Here is a 24,334-nt window from a genome sequence, read left to right as displayed (position 1 = left end):
TTTTTAAAATTGGAGAAGGTGTTCTGGCTGTGGCTGGGGGACAGATGCAACTATGAAAGAAGTCAGAGAGATGCAATGCTGCCAGCTTTGAAGATGGAAGGAGGAGACAAAAGCCAAGCAGGCAGCTTACACAGCTGGAAAAGTAGAGCATATTAATGTTCTAGGGCTGCCATGAGAAAGTATTACAAAATGAGTGGGTCAAACAAGAGAAGTTTATTCTCTCTCAGTTCTGGAGTCCAGAAGTCTGAGATCACAGCATCTGCAGGGCACTAAGGAAGGATCTGCTCCAGGATTCTCTCGCAGCATCTGGTGGTTCCCTGGATGAGGCAGCGTAAGTCCATTCTTCACATGGTGGTCTCCCCGTGTGCGTGTATCTGCTCTTAAGCTTTCCCTTTTTATAAGAACATAGTCGTATTGGATTAAAGCCCATCCTAACAGACTCAACTTAATTTGATCATCTCCAAAGGTTCTATTTCCAGGTAAACTGACATTCTGAGGCAGAGAGTTAGGACCTTAGCACTCATTTTGGAGGGAACGCAATTCAACCTATGATAACAAGGAAATGGATTCTCCCCTAGAGTCTTCTTAAAGAAAAACAGCCCCACCAACACCTTGATTTAAGCCTAATGAGACCAGTATGGGCACCTGAACTGAAGACATATAAGATGAAAAATCTGTATTGTTTTAAGCCACTAACTTTGAACAAATTTCTTATGTTAGTAATAAAAAACTAATACATTTTCTAAAAGCAATTTCCCATGGAAAAAAAGAAGGGAAAAAAACCCAGGATGCTAAATGAGGGGGTGGTGATGACAACCCACCTCAAAAATCTCAAAAAACGTCTACTGACAATGAGCTACCTACCGCAGCCACTCATTCCTGATATATTAGAAGGCCATTTAGTCAAACTTAAGAAGGGAAACCGGTCACCCACAGAAGTCAGTGCTTTCTTCTTTCCTTGAAATAGTCATATATCAAGAACTAGGCCTTCCCTAGTGGATGATAATTACCTCCCTGTACAGACTTCCTCTTTCTTCTTCGTGATATTATTGCATTAACTTCCTCTGCATCAGCAGAGCCAGCCAGCCAGCCAGTGTTGAGTGAATAGAAAACGTGATATCCGTGTTCGTTGCTTATCAATGACATTAAGGCTGACTCCATCCAGGTTGTCTTGAAACAAACACATAATTTTCAAAGCAGGAAGCAAAATAGCAAGCATACAACAAACCAGTTCAAAAATAAACTGCACTTCAAAGTCTGTTAAAATGGCAAACTCAGAACATAGCAAACTGACTTTCTGCATCTGTGGGATCTTGCCCTGTTCCTAACATTGAGTGAATCCTTCCTGGTGCCCAATCTCCATCAGGTGTTGAATATCCCAGTGGATTGTGCCCATGAACATTTGTTCACATTCAAGCTCAGATTGTTTTTTTCCTCTGTAATATCTTAATGCTGTTTTATAAATATCTTCAAGTAATCTTACCAGAGTTTTCAGTCAATTACAGGCTGAAAGCTTGGGGCTGGATTGGGTCACACCATTGGAATTGAAAATTCATCGGAAAAATGTCAGTGTACCTCCTAAGACTCACACAGGCCAATGGAAATGGCAATGGGTCTCCCCAGCCAGGTTCTTGAGTGGGGAATGTATGACTGTCAGACAGGGGTATACCGTATGTTCTAAACTAGCCTCTCAGACTTACTGTGTTCATGCCTTGTTTCCTGATTTCATCCTCTGCCCTCTCACTTCCCTCCATGCCTTGCCTCTTCTGCAATGTTTTGCATCAGTTAATGGCTACCCAGGTATCTCAGGCCTAAAATTTTGGAGTGATCTTTCACCCTTCACTTTCCTTACACCTTATATCCAATTTACTAAACAATTTTTGTCCTTTCTATATTCAAAACTCATCCAGAATCTAACCACATTTATTTATTTGTTTGTTTGTTTGTTTTCTCTGAAATGTGGTCTTTCTCTGTGTCCGAGCTGAAATGCAGTAGCCCAGTCATGGCTTGCTACAGCCTCAAACTCCCAAGCTCAAGCAATCCTCCCATCTTACCCTCCCAAGTAGCTGGAAGTAGCTGGGACCACAGACATGCACCACCATGCCCAGGAATGTTTTGATGTTTTGTAGAGACCAGGTCTTACTATGTTGCCCAACCTGGTCTTGAATTCCTAGGCTCAAGCAGTCCCTCCACCTTGGCCTCTCAAAGTGCTGGAATTACAGGCATGGGTCACTGCATCTGGCCTGTTTTTTTGCTTTATTTTCCTTTTTATTTATTTTTTAAATTTAATTTTATTTTAAGTTCTGGGATATGGGTACAGCATGTATGACTTTGTTATATAGGTAAATGTGTGCCATGGTGGTTTGCTGCACCTATTAACCTACCACCTGGGTATTAAGCCCTGCATGCATTAGCTATTTATCCTATTAGCTATTTATCCTGATGCTTTCCCTGACAAGCCCAGGAGGGTGGTGTTCTCCTCCCTGTTTTCATGTGTTCTCATTGTTCGGTTCTCACTTATAAGTAAGAACATGTGGTGTTTGGTTTTCTGTGCCCTTGTTAATTTGTTGAGGATATTGACTTCTAACTTCATCCATGTCCATGCGAAGATTGTGCTCACATTCCTTTCTATTGCTGCATAATATTCCATGATTGATATGTACCACATTTTCTTTATCCAGTCAGTCTATATTGATGGGCATTTGGGCTAATTCCATGTCTATTCTATTGTGAATAGTGCTGCAATGAACATATGTGTGTATGTATCTTTATAATAGAATAATTTATCTTCCTTTGGATATATACAAAGTAATGAGACTGCTGGTTTAAATTGTATTTCTGGTTCTAGGTCTTTGAGGAATCACCACACTGTCTTCAACAACAGTTGAACTAATTTACATTCCCACCAACAGTATAAAAGCATTCCTATCTCTCTACAGTGTCACCAGCATCTGTTGTTTCTTGACTTTTTAATAATCACCATTCTGATTGGCATGAGATGGTATCTCACCGTGGTTTAGATTTCATTTCTGTAATGATCAGTGATGTTGAGCTTTTTTGTGTGTGTTTGCTGGCTGCATAAATATCTTCTTTTAAAAAGTGTCTGTTCATGTCATTTGCCCACTTTTTAATGGGGTTGTTTGTTTTTTTTTCTTGTAAATTTGTTTAAGTTCCTTGCAGATTCTGGATATTAGACCTTTTTCAGATGGATAGATGGCAAAAATTTTCTCCCATTTTGTAGGTTGTCTGATGGTAGTTTCTTTTGCTGTGCAGAAACCTTTTAGTTTAATTAGATCTCATTTGTCAATTACTGCTTTTGTTGCAATTGCTTTTGATGTTTCAGTGAAATCGTTGCTCATACCTTTGTCCTAAATGGTATTGCCTAGATTTCCTTCTAGAGTTTTTGTAGTTTGGGGTTTTACATTTAAGTGTTTAATCCATCATCAGTTAATTTTTGTATGAAGTGTAAGGAAGGGGTCCCGTTTCAATTTTCTGCATATGGCTAGCCAGTTTTCCCAGCACCATTTATTAAATAGGGAATCTTTCCCCAATTGCTTGTTTTTGTCAGGTTTGTGGAAGATCAGGTGGTTGTAGATGTGTAGTCTTATTTCTGAGATCTCTATTCTGTTCCATTGGTAGAAGTCCCTCCTTTTTAGTTGTTTGGAATTGTTTCAGAAGAAAGGGTACCAGCTTTTCTTTGTACCTCTGGTGGAATTAAGCTAAATCCATCTGATTCTGGGCTTTTTTAGGCTGGTAGGCTATTTGTTACTGCCTCAATTTCAGACCTTTTTAATGGTCTAATCAGGATTCAACTTCATCCTGGTTCAATCTTGAGAGGGTGCATGTGTCCAGGAATTTATCCATTTCTTCTAGATTGTCTAGTTTATTTGCATAGAGTTGCTTATAATATTCTCTGATGGTTGTTCATATTTCTGTGGGGTCAGTGGTCATACCCCCTTTACCATTTTTTATTGTGTCTATTTAATTCTTCTCTGTTTTGTTCTTTATAAGTCTATCTAGCAGTCTATTTCCCCCCTAAAAAACCAGCTCCTGAATTCATTGATTTTTTGATGGGTTTTTCAAGTCTCTATCTCCTTCAGTTTCACTCTGATCTTGGTTATTTCTTGTCTTTTGCTAGCTTTTGAATTTGTTTGCTCTTGGTCCTCTATTTCTTTTTGTTGTGATGTTAAGGTGTTAATTTGAGATCTTTCTAGCTTTTTGATGTGAGAATTTAGTGTTATAAATTTCCCTCTTGACACTACTTTAGCTGCATCCCAGAGATACTGGTATGTTGTCTCTTTGATCTCATTGGTTTCAAAGAACTTCTTGATTTCTGCTTTAATTTCATTATTTACCCATGAGTCATTCAAGAGCAGGTTGTTCAATTTCCATGTAGTGGTGTGGTCTTGAGTGAGTTTCTTAACCTTGAGTTCTAATTTGTTTGAGCTGTGGTCTGAGACTTTAAGACTTCAGTTCTTTTGCATTTGCTGAGGAGTGTTTTACTTCCAACCATGTGGTCTATTTTAGAGTATGTGCCATGTGGCATCAAGAAGAATGTATATTCCATTGTTTTTGGGTAGAGAGTTCTATAGATATCTATCAGGTCCACTTGATCCAGAGCTGAGTTCAAGTTCTCAATATCCTTATTCATTTTCTGTATTGTCAATCTGTCTAATATTGACAGTGGGGTGTTAAAGTCTCCCACTATTATTGTGTGGGAGTTTAAATCTCTCTATAGGTCTCTAGGAACTTGTTTTGTGAATCTGTGAAATATATATGCTCCCATATTGGGTGCATATATATTTAGAATAGTTAGCTCTTCTTGTTGAATTGATTCCTATACCATTATGTAATGCCCCTCCTTGTTTTTTTTTTTTTTTTTTTTTTTTTTTTTTTTTTTTTTTTTTTTTTTTAATCATTGTTGGTTTAATGTCTGTTTTGTCAGAAACTAGAATTGCAACCCCTGTTTTTTTCTGCTTTCTATTTGCTTGGTAAATTTTCCACCATCCCTTTATTTTAAGGTTCTTAGTTTCTTTACATTAGATTAGAACATGCTCCTTTAGCTCAGTGAAGTTTGTTATTACCCATCTTCTGAAGCCTACTACTGTCAGTTTATCCATCTCAGCCTCCACCTAGTTTTATGCCCTGTTGGAGTGGTGTTGTAATTATTTGGGGGAGAAGAGACATTCTGGCCTTTTGAATTTTCAGTCTTATCACTGAATCTTTCTCATCTTCATGATTTTGTCTGGCTTCTATCTTTGAGGCTGCTGACCTTCGGGAGGGGTTTTTGTGGGGACTTTGCTGTTGATGCTGTTGTTATTGCTTTCTGTTTGTTTTTCTTTTAACAGTCAGGTCCCTCTTGCATAGGGCTACTGCAGTTTGCTGGGGGTCCACTCCAGATCCTATTTTCCTGCACCTAGAGAGGTTACCTTTGGAGGCTGCAGAACAGCAAAGAGAGCTGCCTGCTTCTTCCTCTGGGATATCTGTCTCAGAGGGGTACTGACTTAATGCCAGCAAAAATACTTCCATATAATGTGTCTGGTAACCCCTGTTGTGGGTGGGGGGTGCGTCTCACTGAGCCAGGAGGCAGGAGATCTGAGACCCATTTAATGAAACACTCTGGCTGCCCCTTGGCGGACAGGGTGTGTTGTGCTGGGGGGAAGAATACTTGTCTAGACTACCTGAATTCCTCAAAGCCAGCAGGAGTAAAGAGTAAGTCTGCAGATATGTGGAGACTGTGGTTTCCCCTCCCCCCAGGGGCTCAATCCCAGGAAGATTAGAGTTCCATCCCTAAAACCCTGGCTGGAATTGCTAGAATTCCTACAGGGAGGCCCTACCCAGTGAAGAGGGATGGGTCAGGGTCTGGTCTAAAGAGCCAGTCTGGCCATGATCTGGCATTGCTGCTGGTGCTGTGCTGTGGCGAATTCCTTCTGTTTCCAAACCATCCAGTCTCCCCAGCACCAGCAAGGAAACAATGGCAGACAGGGAGCTGCAGTGATGCTGCCACCCCGCCCCCTGGGAGCTCAGTCATCTTAGGCAGCAGGCAGCTGCAGTGATTGTGACCACACCTCTCCCCAGGAACTTGGTAGTTTTAAGCAGTCTCCAGCTGAGTGGCCACTGATAATCTTCAATGTGCTTGGGACCCAAAGCCCTGATGCTGTGGGCTCACGAGGGGGATCTCCTGATCCATGGGTTGTATGGATCCATGGAAAAAGCATAATTTCCCAAACAGGGTAACACAATCACTCACCACTTCCGTATGCGGGGTGTGGGCACTCCCTTTGCCCCATGTGGCTCCCAGATGGGTCTTTGCACCACCTTGCTTTTTCTCACTCTCGAAGGGTCTTGCCAACTGCCTACTCAGTCCCAGTGACAGAACCTGGATACCTCAGTTGCTAGTGCAGGATTCACTTGCTGTTTTCATTCTTTTTGGTGGGAGCCTCTGAACACAGGTGTTTCTCATCCAATTTTACTTTTTAAAATCGACAAATAATAATTGCATGTATTTATTTGGTATGTGGTGATGTTTTGATACATATGATGTTCAGTTATCAGATCACGGTAATTAGCACATCCAGTATCTCAAATATTTATCATTTATTTGTGTAGGTAACAGTCCATATCTTCCCTACAGCTATTTGAAACTATTATTGTTAACTGTAGTCATCCTACAGTTCTATAGAACATGATAACTTATTCCTCTTATCCACTAATTTTGTAGCTTTTAACAAGTTTCTCCCTATCCTTCCTTTCTCCCTATGCTTTCCAGCTTGTAGTATTTTCTATTCTAATTTTTACTTCGATGAGATCACCTTTTTTTTAGTTTCTACATAGGGGTGAAAACATGTGGTGTTTAACTTTCTGTTTCTGGCTTATTTCACTTAACATAATGTCCTCCAGGCTCATCCATATGGCTTTAAATGATAGGACATCATTGTTTTAATGGCCAAATAATATTTCATTGCATATATATGCCACATTTTTAATCCATTCATCTGTTCTTAGACAGCTAGATTGACTCCCCAGCTTTGCTATTGTGAATAGAGCTACAACAAACATGAAGGTACAGATGTCTGACACAATGATTTCCTTTCCTTTGGGAAAATGCCCAGGAGTGGGATGGCTGGATCATATGCTCGTTCTATTTGTAGTCTTTTAAGGAACCTCCTAATATGATCTGGCCCTGTGTCCCCACCTAAATCTTATCTTGACATGTAATCCAAATTGTAATCCCCACGTGTTGGGGGAGAGACCTAATGGGAAGTGATTGGATCATGGGGGCAGTTCTTCCATGCTATTCTTGTGATCATGAGTGAGTTCTTATGAGATCTGATGGTTTTATTACGATTATATATATATATATATATATATATATATATATGAATGCAATGCGTAATATAAGGGGCTTTTCTCCCTTCTCTCATTCTCTCTCCTGCTGCTCTGTGAAGAGGTGCCTTCCACTGTGATTGTAAGTTTCATTTCCTGAGGTTTCCTCAGCCATGAACTGTGAGTCAATTAAACCTCTTTTCTTTATAAATTATCCAGTCTCAGGTATTTCTTCATAGCAGCGTGAGAACAGACTAATGCACCTCCATACTGTTCTCCATAGCGGCTATACTAGTTTACAATCCCACCGAGAGTGTGTAATAATTCTCTTTTCTCTGCATCCTTGCCAGCATGTGTTATTTTTGGTTGTTTCAGTAATAGCCATTCTAGCTGGAATGAAACCATATTTCTTTGTGAACCACATTTCCACACCTTCAAAGCTACCACCCTGTTTCCACTAGATTAAAAAAAAAAAAAAAAAAGCCCCCAACCTGTCTTTCTACTGTGCCTTTGCCTCCTTTAGTTGATTGTTAATACAGAGTCAAAGGAAACCAGTCAAAATGCGAATCAGCTCTTGTTTGCTCAAAACGTTCTGTAGTCCTCCATTTAACCATGACCTCTCACTGCCTGCCTCCTGCCCCTCTCCCATCAGCTCACTCACCCATCCCTTATTCCTCTCTAGTCAATCTTGGCTCCTTGTTATTTTTCAGGTGTTCTCAGCCTGCTTCTTCCTCAGGCCTTTGCACTCGATCCTCACTCTGCCAGGAAACGATTTCTCAGACACCCTCCTGGCTCTTCCTCAGCAGTTGCCAGGTCCTACTAAAATGTCAGCTTCTTGGTGAGGCCTTTACTGACCACCATCTCTACTTTACTCTCCTTCAACATGTTGCTCACCGTTCACACTACCTGCTTTGTCTATTCCTTCTGTTTATTCCCTGTTTTCCCTCACTAGAAGGTAAGTACCATGAAGACAGAAGCCTCTCCTGCTTTGCTCCCTACTGTATCCGAAATCCTAGAATAACGCCTACTCATAGTTATCGATGTGGCATCATAGGAGTGAGTGAATGAATGAATCTCAGAGGAAGGTACAGGACCATCCAAAGAGCGAGTGATATTGAGAACTCCTCCTCTGCTACTGATGCCAAGTTGTTGGGCATGATCTGCAATCCTCTGAGGGAGTTATCAGCTATTGCAAAGGTCAGCATGCCTATGATTTAATAGCTAATAATTTTTTCTAAGTTGGCACTTTCCCATTCGCGGAGTTGTGGATGCTTTCATAGAGCTGTGCACTAGAGAACATAACTCATTTCTCCTAGCCTGAGACCTCTTATCTCAGAGAGCACAGAAGGGCAGAAGTAAGAATTATGTAAGGCAAACCAGAACTTGTGCTAATAGGAACAGGCTTTGGGCAGAGAGATTTTTTTTGCTGTTGTTTGTTTTAAGAAAATGCTTTATGGGAGTTTTTCCACAATGACTAATGGACTGGAGATTTGCCCAGGAGTAACAGCTCTGGGCACAGGGGTGGTCAGGAGCAGGGTGGCATCTGAGTGGGTCATTCACCAGTTTGTTTATGCCAGGCTTTTTACACAGGGGGCCAGTTCACTGTCCCTCAGACCGTTGGAGGGACATGCTCCTCTCACTGACCACCAGTGAAAGAGGTGCCCCTTCCTGAAGTGCGGTGGGGGGGGGCGGATAAATGGCCTCAGGGGGCCGCATGCGACTCACAGGCCGTAGTTTGGGGACGCCTGGTTTATGCGCTTGCCAAAGATCTACTATGTGCTAGAAGTTGTGCTGGGCACTGCAGTTACCATGAGGGACAAGATCCTGTCCCTGTTCTCAAGAACTTCTAGGCTGGTTAAGGACTCAAGTGTAATTCATGAAAGGGATGCATAGGAGGAATTCGTAGAAGGACCTCCTGCCCTAAGGTTGAGGGGGAGATGGAGAGCAGGTGCTGCCTGAGTGAATTCTGAGCATCACCAGTAAGTCTACCCAAGTGCAGAGGAGAAAGCCAGGGCCGAGGCCCACAGAGGACCAGTCATTGTGCTCAGGACCTGCAAGTGGCCCAGTGTGGCTGGAGGCTGGAAAGAGGACACAGCAGAGGATCCAAGAGTCCAAGGCATGTACATGGAGGGCCTTACCTGCTGACTTTTTCCGCAGTCCATGGAGGCTACGTTGCTATTTGGGGTGGCACCTGATAACAAAAGTAACCATCATAATACTAATTACTGAAGAGAGAGAACATTGGCCCTCTTGAATTAGACAAATCAGAGGATTAGATTGGGAATCAAGTGATTAGAGTCATCTAATTAGATATTTTAGAAATCCAATGTCCAGAGAGGTCGAATTGCATTTCCAGGGTCACCTTGTGAGTTGGTAGTAACACATAACTTGCTTCTAAGTTCTTTTTTCATAATGATAGAATTTTTATATTAAATTTCACCAAGAAGCAGTGAATGTATGAATGCAACAAATAATGAATAATATGATTGGCAATTGTCCTGTCTGGTGAAAGGGAAGCAGACCTGACCATAAAGAGAATGTTCACAGTAAAGAGGGGGAGGCACCCTGTTGTCCTTCAGACATGAGAGGTTCCTTGCTTTCCCTGGCACCCTATTTGTCCTTTCCAGTGGCTTGTTGCCTTGTCCTGTAAAATGGCACCTTCAGGGATCAGGGCAGAGATGAGATGAGACACTGTACATAAAATGTCTGTGATGCTTGACACTGAGAGAGCACCTGTGAATTTGGGAGCTGCTAATACTGACAATGATACTGGCAATAATAGTGAGCACTGAACACTAAGGCAGATGGCAAGAATCCACAGTTGTATCCCAACAGAAGACTACTCATGTATTTAGAGACCTTAAACCAGGACTCACCTTAGCGGAGCCTCTGGTTTAAAGAGCAAGAGACTTATTCAGAGGCCAGTGAAAATATCAGAAGCCCCTTGATTCAAAAGTTGCAGGCACGGTGTGGGGACGGGGCTTGCCATCGGCTGGGAAAATGGATGAGATCCGGACTGTGTCTGCATGTGGCTTTCATTCGGTTTATCTTTCTTTCATATATGTATTATATATTAAAAATGATATAAAAATGATATACAGTGTCGCCATCACACTTTCTTTGGATCATCAATTTCCAATGTCACTATGTTCCAGTGACTCACAGTTCAAACTCTGATAATGACTCATAGCAGGCAAGCCTTTTTCTCAGGTTATGAACATTGATAAATACTTTTATTTCATAACAAGGCTCAGCCACAGAGGAATAAAAACCTCAGCTTTTATACACAGTTGTCTCTCTCAGATATAATAAAAGATACAAGGGCTATATTAACAATGAGCTTCTGAAAAGGCATTTAAGAAGCTTCAAATACTATTTTTGTTAGGTTGAAAAATTGCATGAAACTGCATTTGAATTGTTATATGACCAACAGCAGGGAAGCAGGAGAGAGAAATAAATGTAGGATATTTTTGCTGGTGCGTAACTGACAAAGCTGAAGCTAGGATATGACACGGACAATCTAAGTAATACGTGTATTCACCAGGAAAACTGTAATTTTAAAATCTCTCCTGTATTTAAAAAAGCACAAGCTCAAAAGTTTTGCATAGTTGTCCGTAATGCATTTTAAATTTTTCATAATTTTTTTTTTTTCTACAGTGAAACTCTGCACAGTGAAACCAAGCTTCAGAGCTTGGTTTCAAAATAAAATGCTATTTTCTGCCAATGTAGGGTACAGTTCTGGCAAAATACTTACGTGTAAGTTTATAAGAGACCCTTGCAGTTTCTTGGGATTGGCCGTCTCCCACTTTATGGGGGGATAGTGTGACCTTAAGAGAAAGAGGTAGGGTTGTGGTTGTGACCTCAGTCATATTCCACTGCCTGGAAAACCCATTCACTGCTTTTTGCATTTGTAAATGTTTCTGATTTTTAAAAGCTCTACTTAAAAACTTCCTTTGCCATGAAGTCCGCCTGTCTTTGCCCTGTTATGGGTGAAGCCTGTCTCCTGGGAAGCATGCGTGCAAGCCCTTTATTTCCACTTTTCATGGGCACCGATTTTCTCTCTGAAGAATGTGGTGTGATTTAATGGCAAGAGCATGGCAATCCTGCCCTTCAGGTCTAAATCCAGTTTTCTCATTTAACACCTACTTGAGCTTGAGAATATATATACCTTTCCAGAATAGTATTTTTTCGGTGTCAAAAGAAGTCTGTAAGTCACAGATTCAGCACTCAAGAGTAATAACAGTGGCTGCAGTGACTGCTTAGGGGGACTTTACTGTTGATGGGTGCCTTAAGTGAATTACTGCATTTAATTCTCACCTCGTTTTTAAGGTAGGTTCTGCTATTATCTCTTATTCCCTCCATAAGGAATCCAAGACACTTGCCTCAATTTGCTGAGATGATCCACTTCAGCCACGCTCCTCTGTCAGTGCCCCTCACCACTGTTGTTCTGCTTCCAGAGAAGGTTATTTATTTTATAGTTACTTAGGTGCTTTATAATTACTTGCATGCACTGTATTCAGTTATGTCTATTTCAGACAGTAAGTTTGGAATTTAGAGTTTTCAACTACAGCACCCAGCTTGCTCCAGAGGAAAGCCTAGCACAGAGGTCCCACCTACTTGGAGTATAGAAAGCTTCTGAAGAAAGCCTCCAGAAGACTTAAACAAAAATATCTCTAAGAAAACTTATTGCCCTTCATGAAAATACCAGGAAAGGCGTGGCCTAAAAACAGAAAATTATTTGAACAATACCCCTCCTACTCCAAGTAAATATTCATGGATAAAACTACTCCCCTAACCCCACCCCCATAGTTCCCATGAAACTAGTTCCCATGACCAATCAAGGGAGAAGTTGATCTCTTGGTCCATCCAACTCCAAACCCCACTCTGCAGAGCCTGGTGTGGGCTGAGCACTCCAATTCCCTGCCTGGTGGTATCTACAGGGACAGCATGCAGCTGACCTTCCATCACTTGTCCAGAAGAAGCAAGCAGTACTCAGAATCCCCTGCCAGGAACCAGCTGCAACTGAGTTTCCACTCCTGCTAGTGTCAACTAGACTGAGAGTGGTGTTAGGACTAGTAAGCAGGTTCCTGTATCCCGTCTCTGGGTCAGCAGGGCACTTTGGTGAGCTAAACTTCCACATTCACCTATTCTCAAGAAGGTGAAAAAGGCAGTGCCAAGAACGGCTAGCTGGCACTCCCATGAGCAATTAACATCAAATTTTGAAAATCTCTCATAGAAAGTACTGGTGGAAGAAATACTGCCAACTCATTTTACATACCAATATTTATTTCTCTAAAACCAAAACCGAGCAAGACCACAAAAATAAAGAAAGCTTCAGACTAATATCTCTCATGAACTTAGTGGTAAAAATTATCAACAAAATACTAACAAATTCAGTTCGGCAGTGCATAAAATAATTTTATACCATGGCAAGTGGACTGGATTTTATATAAGGCTACTTTGACATTAAAAAGTCCATCAATGAATTCTACCTTATCAAAAAGCTAAAGAAGAAAAATCATAAAATCATATCATTTGACAAAGAGAAAAAAATTGACAAATTCTAATATCCATTAATAATAAAAACTCTTAGCAACCTAGGAAAAGAGGGCTCCTCATAAACTTGATAAAGTGCATTTGCAAAAAAACCCTACAGCTAAAATCACATTTAATGGTAATGGAATGATGGCCTTTTCTCTAATATTGGAAACCAAGCAAGAATATTTGCTTTCACCACTTCAACAACACACTGAAAATCTGACCATGACAGTAAGGCAAGTAAAACAAATCAAAGTCATTACAGATTGGAGAGGAAGAAATGAAACTGTACCTATTTGCCAATGGCATGATCTTCTATGTAGAATCCCAAGAAATTTACCTCCCTCCCACAAAACCCACTTCTAGAACTAATAAGTGAGTTTAACAAGTTTGCAGGATATAAGATCAACACAAAAAATCAATCACATTTCTACATACAACAATGAACATGTGGAAACTTAAATGAAAACACAATACCATTTACAATCACACCAAATAACATGACATATATAGTTATAAATCTGATAAAACATGTACAGGATTTGTGTGCTGAAAACCACAAAACACTGATGAAAGAAACCAAAGAATAAGCAAATGAAGAGATACCCTGTGTTCTGGATAGGAAGACTCCACAAAGCAAAGATGTCAATTCTCTCAAAATTGACCTGGAGGTTTAGTGTAATTCCTTTGAAAATTCCAGAAGATGATATTTTGTAAACAAAGATAACTTTAATCCAACATTTATATAGAAAGGCAGAGCTCATAGAATAGCTAAAACAGTCTTGCAAAAAAATAAAATAAAATAAAAGAGGGAAGTGGGAGGAATCTGATATTAAAGTCTAATAAAATATGTAGCTACAGCAATCAAGAAGATGTAAGCAGAGGAACAGACACAAAGGTAATTGAACAGAATAGAGAAAAATACATCATCTCATACATGTGTGGTCAACCAGTTTTTGACAAAGATCCAACAGGGGTTCAGCTGAGGAAGGAAAATATAATATGTTCAATAAATAATGCTGAAGACGCTGAATTTCCATAGGCAAAAAAATGAACCTCAACTCAAACCTCACATCTTATATAAAATTTAACTTAAAATGAATCATGGATTTAAATGTAAAATGTAAAAATGGAAAACTTTTAGAAGCAGCAGCAAAGGAGAATATCTCTAGAATCTAGTCTAGAGCTATCTTAGACTTGATATCAAAAGCATGATCCACAAAAGGAAAATCTGACAAACCAGAACTCATAAAAATTAAACCCTTTTGCTCTACAAAAGGCCCATTAAAACAATGAAAAGGCAACCTATAGACGGGAAGAATGTGTCTGCAAACCACATATTAGAGGAAGGACCAGTATCTGGAAGCTACAACTCTCAAGAAACAACAGTGGGAAAAAAATGAAGCAAACCAGTTAGAAAATTGGAAAAAGACTTGAAGAGAGGTTTCCACAAAGAGGATATATCGTTGGCAAATAAGCACATGAAATGATACTTAGTGTCATTAGCCATTAGGGAAATCCAAACTAAGATTAGGATGAGAGAGTACCACATATGGGTTAGAATGGACAAAATAAGCAACAGTGATGACACCAAATGCTGGCAAAGGTGCAAAGAAATGAAATCATTTATATATTCTGGTGATAATGTAAAGTCACTAATCTGGAAAAAAGTTTCAAGTTTCTTGTAAAATTAAACAAGAAACTACTCAGAGACTCAGCAACTGCACGCAAGCATTTTCCTCAGAGAAATGAAAACTTATATTTACACAAAAACCTGTACATGAAAGTCCATAGCAGCTTTATTTGTAATAGCTCCAAACTAGAAAGTACCACAGTGGTTGAATGGTTAAATAGCCCGTGGTATATCCACACTATGAAATGAACTGTTGATGCACACAGCATGGATGAATCTCTAGGGGGTAATACTGAATAAGAAAATCCAATCCTAAAAGGTGGCACACTCTATGATTCCGTTTATACAATACTTATATAAAATGACAGATTTTAGAAGTGGAACACAGTTTAGTGGTTGCCAAGGGTTAGGTAAGGGGAGACAAGGAAGGCAGATGTTGCTATAACAGGACAATAAGAGGGACCCTTGCATGATGGAAGTGTTCTTTACTGTGTCAATTTCAGTTTTTTCTCATTCTGATATTGTAATATAATTTTGGAAGATGTTGCTATTGGGGAAACTCAGTAAAGGACATAAGGGCTCTCTCTGTATTATGACTTACAACTATATGTGAATCTATAATTATCTCAAAATGCAGTTTCATTTCAAAATGAACTATTGTAAAATTCACAGCCCTGTATTCTCTCTCTGGCTCTTCTGGGGTTATGATAAAATGTATACACCTCTTACATACATGTCTTACCCTCTTTTCTGTGTCATATTTTTTCATTCTCCTTTTCACACTTCGAAGAGTTGGTTCACACTTATCTTCTAGCTCACTTACTCTCTTTTGTGGTGTGTCTAGTCTGCTCTTAAACCTGGCAATTGGCCTTTTGTATATTTTCTTTGCTTGCTGTTGTGGTAAGAGGGTAAATCCAGTCCTGGTTACTCCATCTTGGGCAGAAGCTGAAGGTCCCCTGTTGAGATTTCTCTAACAGTTCCACTTAGTTCTTTTTCTAATTTATTATGTTCCTCTTTATCACTTTCTTTTCTCTGTCCATATCTTGAACCTTGCATTTGATTTTCTTGTACACAATCAGCATAGTTAATTTACAGTCTGAGCCTGATCATTCCAATTCCTCAAGATTTTAAAGATCTTTTCTGTTGTTTCTTCTGGTTCTCACTCGTGGAATTTCCTCTTGTGCTTTATTATTATTATTGCTATCCTGCAGAAAATGCATAAAACAATGTATATAGAAATAATTTCAGGTTTAAAGTGAGGATATTTTTCTCCAGAGAAGATTTGCATTTGCTTTTTTCCCAGAGCTTAGTTTCTCTATAAACCAGGTTGAACACTTGAGACAGTTGATTTGATCTTGCCTGTGTTTCCTGTGATATGCTCTGTGATATGCTCCACCTCTGGTTCACCTTCACCTGAGAAATAACATTGTAGGATGCTGCCTTACTGTTGGGAGAGTCTTCTGTGCCCTCTCCCAGTCTTCCATCCTGCTCTCCCATAAACTGTCAAAGCAAATATTCTATCAGTTCCTACTCGACCCCACATCTGAAATGCCCTCAAGGACAAAGCATCTGTGCACCCTTATCCCTCTGTGTTCGATTTTTTCCCACTTTCTTTTGGCCTGGTAATTCTTCTTTTGCCATATATTCAATGCTTCTACAAAAATTTTAAAATAAATTTTACTCTTGTTTGTCCATTGATTTCCAGGGCAGGGTCAATCTAAATTGTCTAATATTTCATTATCTGATATAGGCAGTCACAGATCTACTCTTTTGAATTAGAAAAGAATGAATACTTTTTAAAAATCAAGGCTCAACAAGTTTTGATGGTATCATTTCTAATTTGATCAACAACTTGAGTGATTATTCTAATTAGTTTAAATTCTGCAAACATCCATAAATATTATAAATTCAAGTCTAATTGGAAATTATGTAGACCATTTACATGTAACACAAGATGACGCATTACTCATTAAAAATCTCCTTTAAGTTACACCAATGATATGTGAGGGAGGCTTACTTATTTTTGCAAAAAAAAATTAGTAAATTGTTTAAAAAAGAAATTGAGTCAAAGTTACAAAAGTGAAAGGATCTTTTAAAATTTACTTTGATAATTTTAAATATACTGGTCCTGTCATTTGGCACACCTATAAATACTGATGATGTAAACACTTGAGAAACAGGTCTCTTGGATTTATTTAAAGAAGTTTGGTGGGGAAAGGGGGGAGGCATCTTACTTATTTTTAGCTTCTTGATTTTCTATTTAGACACGATAAGGTATAACAGCTGAACATTGTTCTGTGTTCCTGGAGGTTTTTGTTTTTTTTGTTTTTGTTTTTGTTTTTGTTTTTGTTTTTGTTTTTGTTTTGAGACAGGATTCACTATGTTGCCCACACTAGAGTGCAGTGTGGCATGATCATAACTCAGTGCAACTTTGAACTCCCAGGCTCAAGGGAGCTCCCACCTCAGTCTCCTCTGAAGTAGCCAGGACTAGAGGCATGTGCCCACCATACGTAACTAATATTTTTTTTACACTTTTTCAGGTACAGACGGGGTCTCACTATGTTGCCCAAGTCAGTTTTGAACTCCTGGACTAAGTGATCCTCCCACCACAGTCTCCCAAAGTGCTGGGATTACTGACATAAGCCACTGCACCTGAACTCTAGAGGTCTCCTGGGGTCCTATTCTAGTGATTTCTAAACTCTTGAGCTCCTAGCTTTCCTGGTAATCCTGATGTATAGCCTATATTTGATGGTACAGATAGGTTCAGAGATTTTTATTTCCTGGAAAATCTAAAGCAAACGTTTGGGCCACATTTAATAGGTGGTTTGTTAACTGAGTACAAGTTAAGACCTAAATCTGCATCTGCAGGGTTCAAGTGCCTACCTCTCAATGACCAAAAAAGCTCTTTCCATCCTTGGTAGATGAGACTACTTCCATCATTACAAAAATAATAATAAAAGAAATCATACCATATATTTGAACCATTATTTAGAATTTACAAATCATATTCATGCACATTACATTATTTGAGTATCATAGCAGCTGGATGAGTTGGTTGAAAAGAGGAAGCAACACTGGTCAATGTGCAGGGATAACTTTTTTTTTTTCTAACCTTCTCTGCAATCACCACTTACTCTATAAGCCACATCTCGTAATATTTTTCTTAAAAGTTTCCATTTAGAAAGTATGCATATGTCTATATAAATTCTCATATATATTTCTAAGAATAGTTCCATATAGATAGCACATTTCTCTTTTATTTTTACTTTTATTTTCACAGCTCACATTTTTCTGTCAATTTATAATATCCCTTTAATTTGGTATTGTCTTTCTTTGAAATTTATCATAACCTAGTTTTACTCAGCATTTGAGAAAACAACCAATTGACAGTCAAAACAAAGTAAAGCTGACATTCAATTCTAAGAAAAGGATCACTCTGGTAGTACAAATAGGCTTTAAATTACAACATACAATTCTAAAATCTTTTCCTTTTTGGAGCATGTTAATTTACAGAAAATGCTTAAAAACTTTAAAAACCTGTCTACTATACTTGGGTAATACTGAGTATGCCCACGGATTTTTCAGACTAAATGATTTGATGTTTTCCCCTGAACAATAGCCACACCAGGGCCTTAGAAGGCAGAGAACTGAACAGTTCCAACATTTATCATCATTTAAGTGGCAGAATCACTTTCCATGACAGACCTCATCTTAGCTTTATTCATAGGTAGAAAAGTCATGTTGGAATGATATATACATTTTGTGGCTTAAATACAGTCAATAAGGAGATTTTTAAAAGATGGTGCCTAATCAATAAATGCAGCTTGGTGTTCAGTGTAGATATACCAAATAGAATGCAGTCTCCGGAATGCAGTATCAAACAGCAGTAATAGGGGACTTACCTGAGACAGCATCAGCCTGAGGGAGTTTGACTTTTCTAGTCCTGTGAGACAGGGCTGAGAGATGAATGAGGGGAAACCTGGCAGGCTTAATAGCCTGAGTTAGATTTATAGTCTTTGGGGAACTTGTAAGGTGGCAACTTCTGCCCCTTTAGTTGAGTAAATAATTTTGATTTCTTACCTTTGAGAGGTCTAGAGAGTATGAAATAAAGAAAATAACTCTTCTCATGAGCTAGAAAGACTTCAGCCAGCCACACAATGTGTATTAATTTAACCAGCTTAATGGGCAATGTATATGCTAGACTATCCTGTAGACAGTCTAATTCCACATACCATTTACTACCTCTCAACAGGGCATTTTGCTTTTCAGATTTTTTTTCTGTGCCTAGAAAACTTAATCCACCTTCTGCATAGTTACCAAATCTTTCTTCAGATCACAAACTTCATTGCCTCCCTGTCCTCAGAATATTCCAGTCTTTTATTTCCTTTTCCCAAGTTGGAGCAATAATAGAATAGAGTGATAATAGAATATTATATTTGGAAAAACTCTTCATGGTCATTTAGTGCAGTGCTTCCCAATGTAGAAACATGGGAACTGCTCTAAACTTACTTAAATCACATAGAGAAAAAATTATTCGCCCTGCAAGTTCTCTTTTAATCCTCATAAGTTAGAGAAAATGTATGTCTCTGTGCAAAGCTGTCTTTAACACTCCTCCAACATTTTAATTTCTATTTTTCATGAAAAGAAATCAGATCTTATTTTCAAAGCCTTTGTCAGACAAGAAAACCTAAGTAGGATTTATTGGCACTGTAAAAATATTTGTTTTCCAGTTAACATCTATTTATAAAATGTCAAACTCATTATTCACTTATAGAAGCAATTAAAATTGTATTTAAAATAAGTTTAAGCAGAATGAATCACTATAAAGAGCACTTTTAAATAAATAATACTACTGGTGGGATGTAGTTCTGGCAAAAAATCATGAAGGTGGGAGGTACTCAGAAAATAGAAGCTTGGGAAACACTCCCTGTGCAATCCTATTCTTGGATGGATGAGAAAACTAAAGACAAGGAAGCTAAGTGATCTGCCCAGGTTTACCCAGAAGCTCACTGCAGACTCAGAACTAGAACTCACGTCTATTTTCTCCTAACTTGACGCATGTTCAGCTAAGTCACGTGACCTTTTCCTGATAAAGGGAGCCCGACTGAGTTGCCTTTGCCCATAGAAATAGAAAGATCATAAAAAGGCATCCTCCATGTTACTTAAAAAAACCCACAACTTTTAGGTCTTAATAAGGATTTACAAGATCCCTGAGTCATACTGAAGAGTTTCATATCAGTTTTAAGATAAATAAGGAAATATGGAAGCCTGTATTTGGGAATTTCTGTAGCAAGATGCCACTTGGAAGCCCTGTGGCATTTGAAACAATCAGACAATTCACTGTGTGTGTTTTTTGTTTGTTTGTTTGTTTGTTTGTTTTACCTTGATTACATATGGGGTCACTTGGGGTTCTTTTAAAAAATACTGATGGCTGGATGTCACCCCCTAGAGATTGTGATTTAATTGGTATAAGGTCAATCTGGGCTTTGAGAGTGCTAGCAGCCCACCTGGTGATTCTAATTCACTATGTAGTGTGAGAATCACTTCTTGATATTAAACCCAAGTAGCCACTGGACCCCACCATGTGTAGGTACGGCAACTTCATGATGCTGCTCATTAGCTTACTTCAGTGGTGTAAAGAGCAAGGCTTCAGGGATTTGGAGCCTCAAAAGGAAGAGCAAGGTAGTAGTGAGCAGAGGTGAGAATGTTACTGTTCCCATATTGACAAATGAAGATAACATATTTGTGCTCTGCAGTTAGTGCAGAAACGTGTTTACAGAGTATATTGCACCTGAATACGTGTTCCTAAGCACCTTAGGGATCCAGTTTCTGCTTTCTGCACATGGCTAGCCAGTTTTCCCAACACCATTTATTAAACAGGGAATCCTTTCCCCATTGCTTGTTTTTGTCAGGTTTATCAAAATCATATGGGTGTAGATGTGTGGCATTGCCTCCGTGGCCTCTGTTCTGTTCCATTGGTCTATATCTCTGTTTTGGTATCAGTACCATGCTATTTTGATTACTGTAGCCTTGTAGTATAGTTTGAAGTCCTGTAGCATTATGCCTCCAACTTTGTTCTTTTTTCTTAGGATTGTCTTGGCTATGTGGGCTCTCTTTTGGTTCCATATGACATTTAAAGTGTGTTTTTTTTTTTTCCAGTTCTGTGAAGAAGATCATTGGTAGCTTAATGGAGATAGCATTGAATCTATAAATTGCTTTGAGCAGTATGGCCATTTTCACAATATTAATTCTTCCTAACTATGAGCATGGAATGTTTCTCCATCTATGTCCTCTCTTATTTCCTTGAGCAGTAGTTTGTAGTTCTCCTTGAAGAGGTCCTTTACATCCTTTGTTAGTTGTATTCCTAGGTATTTTATTCTCTTTGTAGCAATTGTGAATGACAGTTCATTCTTGATATGGCTCTCTTTAAGTCTGTTATTGGTGTATAGGAAAGCTTGTGATTTCTGCACATTGATTTTGTAACCTGAGACTTTGCTGAAGTTGCTCATCAGTTTAAGGAGATTTTGGACTGAGACGATGGGGTTATCTGAATATACAATCATGTCATCTGCAAATAGAGACAATTTGACTTCCTCCTTTTCTAATTGAATACCCTTTATTTCTTTTTCTTGCCTGATTGCTCTGGCTAGAACTTCCAATACTATACTGAATAGGAGTGGTGAGAGAGGGCATCCTTGTCTAGTGCCAGATTTCAAAGGGAATGCTTCCAGTTTTTGCCCATTCAGTATGATATTGGCTGTAGGTTTGTCATAAATAGCTTTTAGTATCTTGAGGTACGTTCCACTGATACCTAGTTTATTGAGAGTTTTTAGCATAAAGGGCTATTGAATTTTGCCAAAGGCCTTCTCTGCATCTGTTGAGATAATCACATAGTTTTTGTCTTTGCTTCTGTTTATGTGGTGGATTACATTTACAGACTTGCTTATGTTGAACCAGCCTTGCATCCCCAGGATAAAGCCTACTTGATCATGATGGATAAGCTTTTTGATGTGCTGTGGTTTGCCAGTATTTTATTGAAGATTTTTGCATCTATGTTCTTCATGGATATTGGCCTGAAGTTTTCTTTTTTTTTTTTTTGTTGAGTCTCTACCAGGTTTTGGTATCAGGATGGTTAGTCTCATAAAATGATTTGGGAAGGATTCCCTCTTTTTGGATTGTTTAGTTTCAGAAGGAATGGTACCAGCTCCTCTTTGTATGTCTGGTAGAATTCAGCTGTGAACCCATCTGGACCTGGGCTTTTTTTGTTTGGTTGGCTATTAATTGCTGCCTCAACTTCAGCCCTTGTTATTGGTCTATTCAGGGTTTTGACTTCTTCCTGGTTTAGTTTTGGTAGGGTGCAAGTGTCCAGGAATTTATCCATTTCTTCCAGGTTTACTGGTTTATGTGCATAGAGTTCTTTGTAGTAATCTCTGATGGTAGTTTGTATTTTTGTGGAATCAGTGAAGATATCCCCTTTATTGTTTTTATTGCAGTGGAGATATCCCCTTTATTGTTTTTATTGCATCTATTTAATTCTTTTTTAATTAATCTGGCTAGCAGTCTATTTTGTTGATCTTTTCAAAAAACTACCTCCTGGATTTATTGATTTTTTGAAGGGTTTTTTGTGTCTCTGTCTCCTTCAGTTCTGCTCTTATCTTAGTTATTTCTTGACTTCTGCTAGCTTTTGAGTTTTTTAAATCTTGTTCCTCTAGCTCTTTCAGTTTTGATGATAGGTGTCAATTTAGATCATTCTTTGCTTCTCATATGGGCATTTATTGCTATAAATTTTCCTCTAGACACTGCTTTGAATGTTTCCCAGAGATTCTCGTATGTTGTGTCTTTGTTCTTGTTGATTTTGAAGAACATCTTTTTTTTTTTTTAATTGCATTTTGGGTTTTGGGGTACATGTGAAGAACATGCAAGATTGTTGCATAGGTATGCACATGGCGGTGTGATTTGTTGCCTTCCTCCCCTTCACCTATATCTGGCATTTCTCCCCATGCTATCTCTCCCCACCTCCCCATCCCCCATCCCTCCCCCATTTCCCCCCAACAGAGTCCCAGTGTTCTCATTGTTCGTGTCCTTTGTAGGGACGTGGAAGAACATCTTTATTTCTTCCTTCATTTCATTGTTTATTCAGTCAAATTCAAGAGCCAGTTGTTCCATTTCCATGAAGTTGTGTGGTTCTGAGTTGGTTTCTTAATCCTGAGTTCTAATTTGATTGCACTGTGGTCTGAGAGACTGTTTGTTAAGATTTCTGTTCTTTTGCATGTGCTGAAGAGTGATTTACTTCCAATTATGTGGTCAATTTTAGAGTAGGTGTGATGTGGTGCTGAGAAGAATGTATGTTCTGTGGATGTGGGGTGGAGATTTCTGTAGATGTGTATTAGGTTTGCTTGGCCCAGGTCTGAGTTCAAGTCCTGGATATCCTTGTTAATTTTCCATCACGTTAATCTGTCTAATATTGTGTGGGAGTCTACATCTCTTTGTAGGTCATTAAGAACTTGCTTTATGTATCTGGGTGCTCATTGGGTGCCTATATATTTAGGATTGTTAGCTCTTCTTGTTTCATTCATCCTTTTACCATTAGGTAATGCCCTTCTTTGTCTTTTTTTGATCTTTGTTGGTTTGAAGTCTACTTTATCAAGAGACTAGGAATGCAACTCCTCCTTTTTTTTGCTCTCCATTTGCTTGGTAAGTCTTCCTACATCCCTTTATTTTGAGTCTATGTGTGTCCTTGCATGTGAGATGGGTTTCGTGAATATAGCACACTGATGAGTTTTGACATTTTGTCCAATTTTCCAGTCTGTATCTTTTGATTGGGGCAATTAGTCCATTTACATTTAGGGTTAATATTGTTATGTGTGAATTTGTTCCTGCCATTTTGATGCTAGATGGATGTTTTGCCCGTTCGTTGACACATTTTCTTCATTGCGTTGATCGTCTTTACCATTTGGTACATTTTTGGAGTGACTGGTACTGGTTGTTCCTTTCCTTGTTTAGTGCTTCTTTTAGGAGCTCTTGTAAGGCAGGCCTGGTGGGACAAAATCTTCTGGCAGTTGCTTGTCCATAAAGGATTTTCTTTCTCCTTTGCCTATGAAGTTTAGTTTGGATGGATATGAAATTCTGAGTTGAAAGTTCTTTTCTTTAAAGATGTTGAATGTTGGCCTCCACTCTCTTCTGGCTTGCAGGGTTTCTGCTGAGAGATCTGCTGTGACTCTGATGGGCTTCCCTTTGTGGGTAATCCAACCTTTCTCTCTGGCTGCCCTTAGCATTTTTTCCCTTTACTTCAACCCTAGTGAATCTGATGATTATGTGCCTTGGGGTTTCTCTTCTTGAGGAATATCTTTGTGGTGTTCTCTGTATTTCCTGGACTTGAATACTGGCCTGCCTTGCTAGGTTGGGGAAATTCTCCTGGATAATATCCTGAAGAGTGTTTTTCAGCTTGGATTCATTCTCTCTGTCACATTCAGGTACACCTATCAAATGTAGATTAGGTCTTTTCACATAATTCCATGTGTTCATTTTTTTCCACTCTTTTTTGTCTAATCTTGCCTTCTCATTTTATTTCATTGAGTTGGTCTTCAATCTCTGATATCCCTTCTTCTGCTTGGTTAACTCAGCTATTGAAACTTGTGTATGCTTCATGAAGTTCTCGTGTTGTGTTTTTCAGCTCCATTAGGTCATTATATTCTTCTCTAAGCTGTTTATTCTCATTAGCATTTCTTCAAACCTTTTTTTAAGGTTCTTAGTTTTTTTGCATTAGGTCAGAACATGTTCTTTTAGCTCAGAAAATTTTGTTATTACCCACCTTCTGAATCTTGTTTCTGTCAATTC

Source organism: Saimiri boliviensis, chromosome 15, assembly GCF_048565385.1.
Source record: "Saimiri boliviensis isolate mSaiBol1 chromosome 15, mSaiBol1.pri, whole genome shotgun sequence".
NCBI lineage: Eukaryota > Metazoa > Chordata > Mammalia > Primates > Cebidae > Saimiri > Saimiri boliviensis.
Note: the sequence above shows the minus strand (reverse complement) of the source record.